Source organism: Oryx dammah, unplaced genomic scaffold (assembly GCF_014754425.2).
Source record: "Oryx dammah isolate SB20612 unplaced genomic scaffold, SCBI_Odam_1.1 HiC_scaffold_2, whole genome shotgun sequence".
Taxonomy (NCBI): domain Eukaryota; kingdom Metazoa; phylum Chordata; class Mammalia; order Artiodactyla; family Bovidae; genus Oryx; species Oryx dammah.
The window spans coordinates 38,629,746-38,636,103 of NW_024070186.1; positions in this window are offsets into that span (position 1 = coordinate 38,629,746).

Consider the following 6,358-nt stretch of genomic DNA (forward strand, 5'->3'; position numbering starts at 1 on the left):
CAAGCTAGCAGTAACGATCTCAAGAACAAAGGTTGCTAGAGCAAGAAGCAACTGTCCAAAACATCCCACACAGGGCACATCCCGCGGGAAGTCAAAGAGAAGGTGTCCATTTGGCCCAAAATACTAAGTGTGCACAATTTCACCACATAGTCTTAGAACCACACGCGTGTCATACAACATGACTACCAGCATCAACTGGAAGCTTGTTAGAATTGCAAAACCTCAAGTTCCACGCTAGACTTTCTAAATCAGAATATTAATTTTAACAAGCTTGCAGATGAATTATATACACAGCAAATTCTGAGAAGCCATGGTCTATAACTTTGCTAAAATCTTTGATATACATATAGGAATCACAGTAATGCTAACTTCAATAAAGAAAAGTACTGCGCCTCTGCAAAGTCCCTCAGGCTGTATCAGATACTGAGAAGACCACCAAAGACCCGTAGGATGTATTCTCTATCCTCTAAGTTTGATCAGCACAGTTATTACTGGGAAGATTTTTTTTTTTTTTTCAATTATAGTTTGGATTCTAAAGGAAAGTTGTTTAACTCATTTTCTGTGATTTGGAGCTTGTCAATCAATTGCAAGTGAATGATACTTACCATTCAACTCAGGCTTCTGGACACCATTGTTCAGCAGAGGAAGGCAGCCTAAGCTGGCCACAGAGTAAGAAGATGTCACACCAGCTGCCTACACCAAGACTTGCTTTTTAAAAAATTTATTTATTTATTGTAATTGGAGAATAATTACAATATTATGATGGCTTTTTCCATACTTCAGTATGAACCCACCATAAGTATACATGCGTCCCCTCCATCCTGAACCCGTCCCACCTCCCTACCCATTCCATCCCTCTGTGACAATCTTGAAGACTTGCCTTTTTTAAACTTGTTTTTAATATTTTCAACACCCTACCCTTTGACCATGGAATTCTCCAGATAAGAATACTGGAGTGGGTTGCCATTCCTTTCTCCAAGGGATCTTCCGGACCCAGGGGTCGAACCCAGGTCTCCTGTATTACAGGCAGATTCTTTACTGTCTGAGCCACCAAGAAAGCCCTATTTTATTCTTACCCATAAGTTTTTGTCTCTTGCTCAGTGCTTTTGCAACTGGAAATCAGTCCTTAAAGTCAACGTGAGCATGTTTGGGCAGCAGGGCAGCATGAGCCCTTCCATTTCCCTGGGCACTGCCTCTCCTTTTGCTATGACAAGCAGCGTGTGGGCCTGGGTCCAAATGTTGACTTGATGCTTTCTACTGCATGGTCCTCAGCAAGCTCCTTACCCCTCTGAGCATCAGTTCCTCCCATATAAGAAAGAGTGAGTGACTGTATCCACTTCAGACGGCACTGTCAATTAAATGAGCTAACAATGAAAAGCATTAAAGGCTCCTAGCAGGGAGCAAGTGCACAATAAACATTGTGTGTGTGTGTGTTAGGGTGTGTTACTCGCTCAGCCATGTCTGACTCTTTGCAACCCCATGGACTCTAGCCCACCAGCCTCCTCTGTCCATGGGATTTCCCAGGCAAGAACAATGGAGGGGATAGCCATTTCCTTTTCTAGGGGATCTTCCTGACCCAGGGATTGAACCTGAGTCTCCAGCACTGCATGAAGATTCTTTACCATCTGAGCCACCAGGTAAAGCTATATAATTTTGTCAAAATGTTTTTTGCAATAAAGTTTCAAAGGTATGTTACCTTCTTAGACAAGCTTCAATATTTTCCAAATTTCACTTGTTTTATGTTTTTTATTGCTTTCAAGTATATTTGTAAAGTTTCTAAAAGTAAATATGACTGAAGAAATACCTGTGCAGAGCCATAGACCAAATATATATATATATATATTTGGCCCATATATATAATTTTATATTTATGAAATTATATATGCTTTTATATTGTTATTGGTATATAATTATATATAATTTCATAAAGTAAATATAACTGGGGAAATACCTGCACAGAGGCATAGATCAAATATATGTATGCATATATATATTTGGTTTAGTACAGATATAATGCAGGTATTTCCAGTCATATTTACTTTATGAAATTATATATATAGTTATATATATTTATAATTATATAAATTATTTATATATAGTTTCTTAAAGTCAGATTTATAAACATAAGAAATAAATGCAGTGTTCACATGTCTCTGCCTTTAAACCATGACATGAATTTCTTAATTTAGTCTACTTTAGAACCTGTGAGGACACTTAATTTAAAAGGAGGATAAGGAACCCCAATTAGTGATGTTCCACTTTATAGAGAGTGAGTGGGGGCTGAGTTTCTGTTGAAAGCTAACTTTCTACCTATAACCATGGCAACATAAGGCTAAAAAGAGAAAGATCCCTGAAACCAATTGATATTTGGGCAGGTCTCAGGAAAGATTCATCAGCCAAGGTTCATGCCTCTCTGAAAGGTCAAGTTGTGCCCTTTTGTACTGAGACCTGGGTTGGGGAGGGTCACAGAGCACCTCTTTGAGTCATAAGGCAGGGTGTGCTTGCAGTTGCTCATTCTGATTTTGAAACCAACTGGAGACATGGACTTTTTGGTGTTGATGTTCCTTTCAAAATTCCGAAGTCCAAATCCTAATCAAGCTGTGCCCACCTGTATAAAATAGAGGGAATTATCCAGAGTATTCAACCTGTAGCTGGAAAAGGCCCTTGATGTGAAGCTAAGTGCACATTGGCAGCCCTCCCTGTGTTGATCGAAACTCAGTGTATTAAGAATTACTTTGTGGTATTTAAGAGCTTCACCTCTGGAGCCAGACTCCCTGGGTTTGAATCCTACCTCTACTACTGTGGCAGGTTAAAGATTGCCACAAATGCTTGGAGACTCTTCATACAGAGGTAGGGTCTGTGCCCCTCTCCTTGCATATTAGAGGACTCTGATGCAGAGAATAAGACAAAAGTGACCCTGTTCCAGTTTCTGACTCAGGTTTTAAGAAAGTGATAGCTTCTATTTCTTGTCTCTTGAGTCATCATATAAAATCTCACTTTGCTATTGTTCAGTCGCTAAAACATGTCCGCCTCTTTGAACTCCATGGACTGTCGCACTCCAGGCCTCCCTGTCCCTCATCACCTCCCAGAGTGCACCCAAATTCATGTCCACTGAATCAGTGATGCCATCCAACCATCACATCCTCTGCTGCCCTCTTCTTTTGCCTTCAATCTTTCCAGGCATCAGGGGCTTTCCCAGTGAGTCGGCTGTTTGCATTAGGTGGCCAAAGTATTGGAGCTACAGTTGCAGACCCCTAAGACTACAGGGGGAAGAGAGGGGCCCTGCTGAGCCCAATCGTTTCACCCTTCCCAAAGGGTTAGGGTTAGGGCCTACAACCCTAACCATTTTGGGCCACCCTTTGTAGCGATCTTGGGCCATATAAATCAATGCAATGCAGCCCCCAGCTGAACAAGAGCAAAGAACTCCAATGGTACTACCTAGAGCTGAAGAATTACCTGATCTCCTTTAAAACAAGCTAGTCCTACTTCTTCTGCTAAGGAGCAGTTAACTCATTTAACCTCGTGCATGATTTTTTTTTTTTAATCTCTTGTCACAAGTAACAGGTGGTAATGCTGTGGGATTGTGCCAGGTCCTGCTGCAGGTGGGGTCTTCTATCTTCACTGTGGCATGCAAATTTTAGTTGCAGCATGTGGGATCTATTTCCCTGACTTAGGGATCAAATCCCGGTCCCCTGCTTTGGGAGCTCTGAGTCTTAGCTGCTGGACTGCCAGGGAAGTCCCAAGGTTGTAAAACCAATGAAGTCAGAAAGCAAGTCAGATTTATTTTGTTCACTAGGACAGTACTTGGCACACTGTGGGTGCTTCAAACACACTTATGCAGTGCACTCATTGCACTGAATTTATGATTCTTCACCAACTGCCAGGCGAAGAGTTTAGCAGACTGAGAAACACTAATAAGTGTCACCCAAGCATTAATGCATGCCTCCTGCGGATGGTCAGAGTCACCTGGTAAACATCTCCCAGGCCTGTGCTCGTTGGCTTAGGGATGGAGTGCCTGCATCACTCCTAAGGTCCAGGAACCCCTGGACTTTCTGTGGCTGAATTTGCTGCCAGCAAACTCCCAGAGGATGTGGTCCAGGAGGGCAGTCGCCAAGCTCATATTCTCCTTTTCTTTCTACAAGGATCTCTCTCTGTCCCTTCGAGAGTTGCCATCTGCTCTCACTTCTGAGGTCTTCTTCCTGCAGAACAGGAACCAAAGTGGGGCTCAGCCTCAGCCACCTCGTCCTCACTGTCTCTAAAAAGGAGGGCTCTAGCCGTTAAGATTCAAGGGCTTCACTGCTGAAGAGAGAGTGAACAGCAAATGTCAAGCATGGGCGTCACAACCTCATTGTCAGAATCTCACGAGTGTCTTGAGCAAGGACCCAGCCCTTCCTGAGGGTAAACTTCACCAAGGCTCCCTCCCCTCACCTCCCCTTTCCCCAGATTAGATTGCCACTTCCTGCTTGCAGGTCTAAAGGCACAATGAATTGTTGAACAATAAATGAGTTAATCACCCTCAAAGTGTCTGAAATCAGGGCATTCCAGAAGGGTGACTATCCCACAGCATTTTCCTTTCTGCATACAGGATATAAATGACCTCATAGCTCCTCATGTACCACATCTTTTTAAAAATCATGGAAGAAACCTCAACTGTGGTCCATGGTATCTTCTACTTTCACCTGTTCACTTAGTGACTGGTAACCCGTGTTACTAGTCTGAAAAGTCTAGGGCATCAGGGCTGTGTTGACCAGAGTTATTCAAATTTCTTGAGTAACTTCTAAGGGCAAAAGTCTCTGAAGAAAGAAAAAACTGCCCAGGCTCCAAAGGGGAGCTGCCTAGCTCCCAAGATGGCATCTACAAAGATCAACTCCACTCTTAAATCCTGAGAACTTTGGACTTCCTCCTGGCACTTTCAGAACTCCTTGTCAAAGCTGGTGGGTTTCAAAGAAAGCTCATTTGCACCTGCTCAGAGTGTTGAAAAGCAACAGCCAGCAAAGTGATAACAGTCCTTATCTGCTGGTGGTAGGAACATGGCTGGTTTTTCTTCCTTCTGCTAATCTGTATAACTGACTTTTCTACCGAAAAAAAAAAAAAAAAAAATATTATTTTGTAATAAGAAAAAAAATCAGAATAGTTCATGGTTGTTCAGAAAGAAGTATGTCCCGCTGTACCCATACATTTCACACACGGTATCATTCTATTGTTTATATTGAAAAGAGACCATTTTTTAATTTCTAAAGAAGAAAATCTATTAGGGAGAGCAGAGCCCAGGCATGGGTGACAAAGAATCTTGTTTTAAAGTCTTGGTTCCTTGTCTTATTATGTTGGGATGACCTTATGATACGAACTTAATCTCTCTGAGCCCTAGGGCCTTCCCCAGTAGAAAGGACATGACATCTTCACAGTTCAAGCTTAGTACATCATGCATGCTCAATAAATATTTGTTTTTCTTCTTGCCCCAATGCTGAGATCTCAGAAAGTATCCTTATATAGCGACCAATGCACGTTTCATAGAATCTTCAGAAAAAAACTCAGCATCCAGCCAATCTGACTTCTCTGGAATCAACCAACCATAGCTTCCCTGGTCAAGGGTCCCTGACCCATGGCAGATTGTAGCCCACTGCTTCCCTGGGAACAAGCAGCCAACTTCATGGCAGAACAGGTCTTACCACGTTACAGTGTTACTTGCTTTTTATTTAGCTACAACTTGACTGTCTGTGAAATTCTACCTGCTATCTTTCTCTTAACCTCTAGGCTCTCAACAAAGGGCTAGCAGGCTCCCTTTTCATCCCGCAGTCCTTCAGCTGTTAAGCAACACCAGTACCCAGCAGGGACGGTCACTGCATGACATAGGGCTTGGTCTAGGCAGGGCAGAAGCTTTCTTAAAGTGACACAAAGCATCCTAGTAACCGAATGCTGCCCCAGACACTTGGCAAAATTTCCAATAAAGGTCCATCTTACCTCCTCTTACACTTTCTAACTGCTCTTTTAACTTTGTCCAATCTACCTCCAATCCCCTCCTCAATATCTTTCCTCTCTTCCACCCAATACCAACCTCCCTTTCTCCTTACCTTTTTCAAAGATGGAGCTTTTTATTCCTGCATAGAAGATACAGCTGAACAAGTTGATTGGGAATGGTTTTTGCTAATTTTATCATGCCAGGTAGGGAAGAAAATAGAACCTAATGGAATAGCAGGTATAGAAATAGAGCAAGCAGACAACAAAATAAATAATCATCCTGATTTTGTCCTTCAAAAAATTCCTGTGGGCCCAAGCTCAAAAATACCCAACTAGACCATCAGATTGCTATTTTCCTATTGAGGAAAACAGAAGCTCTTTCAAATAACTGTTTTGCATT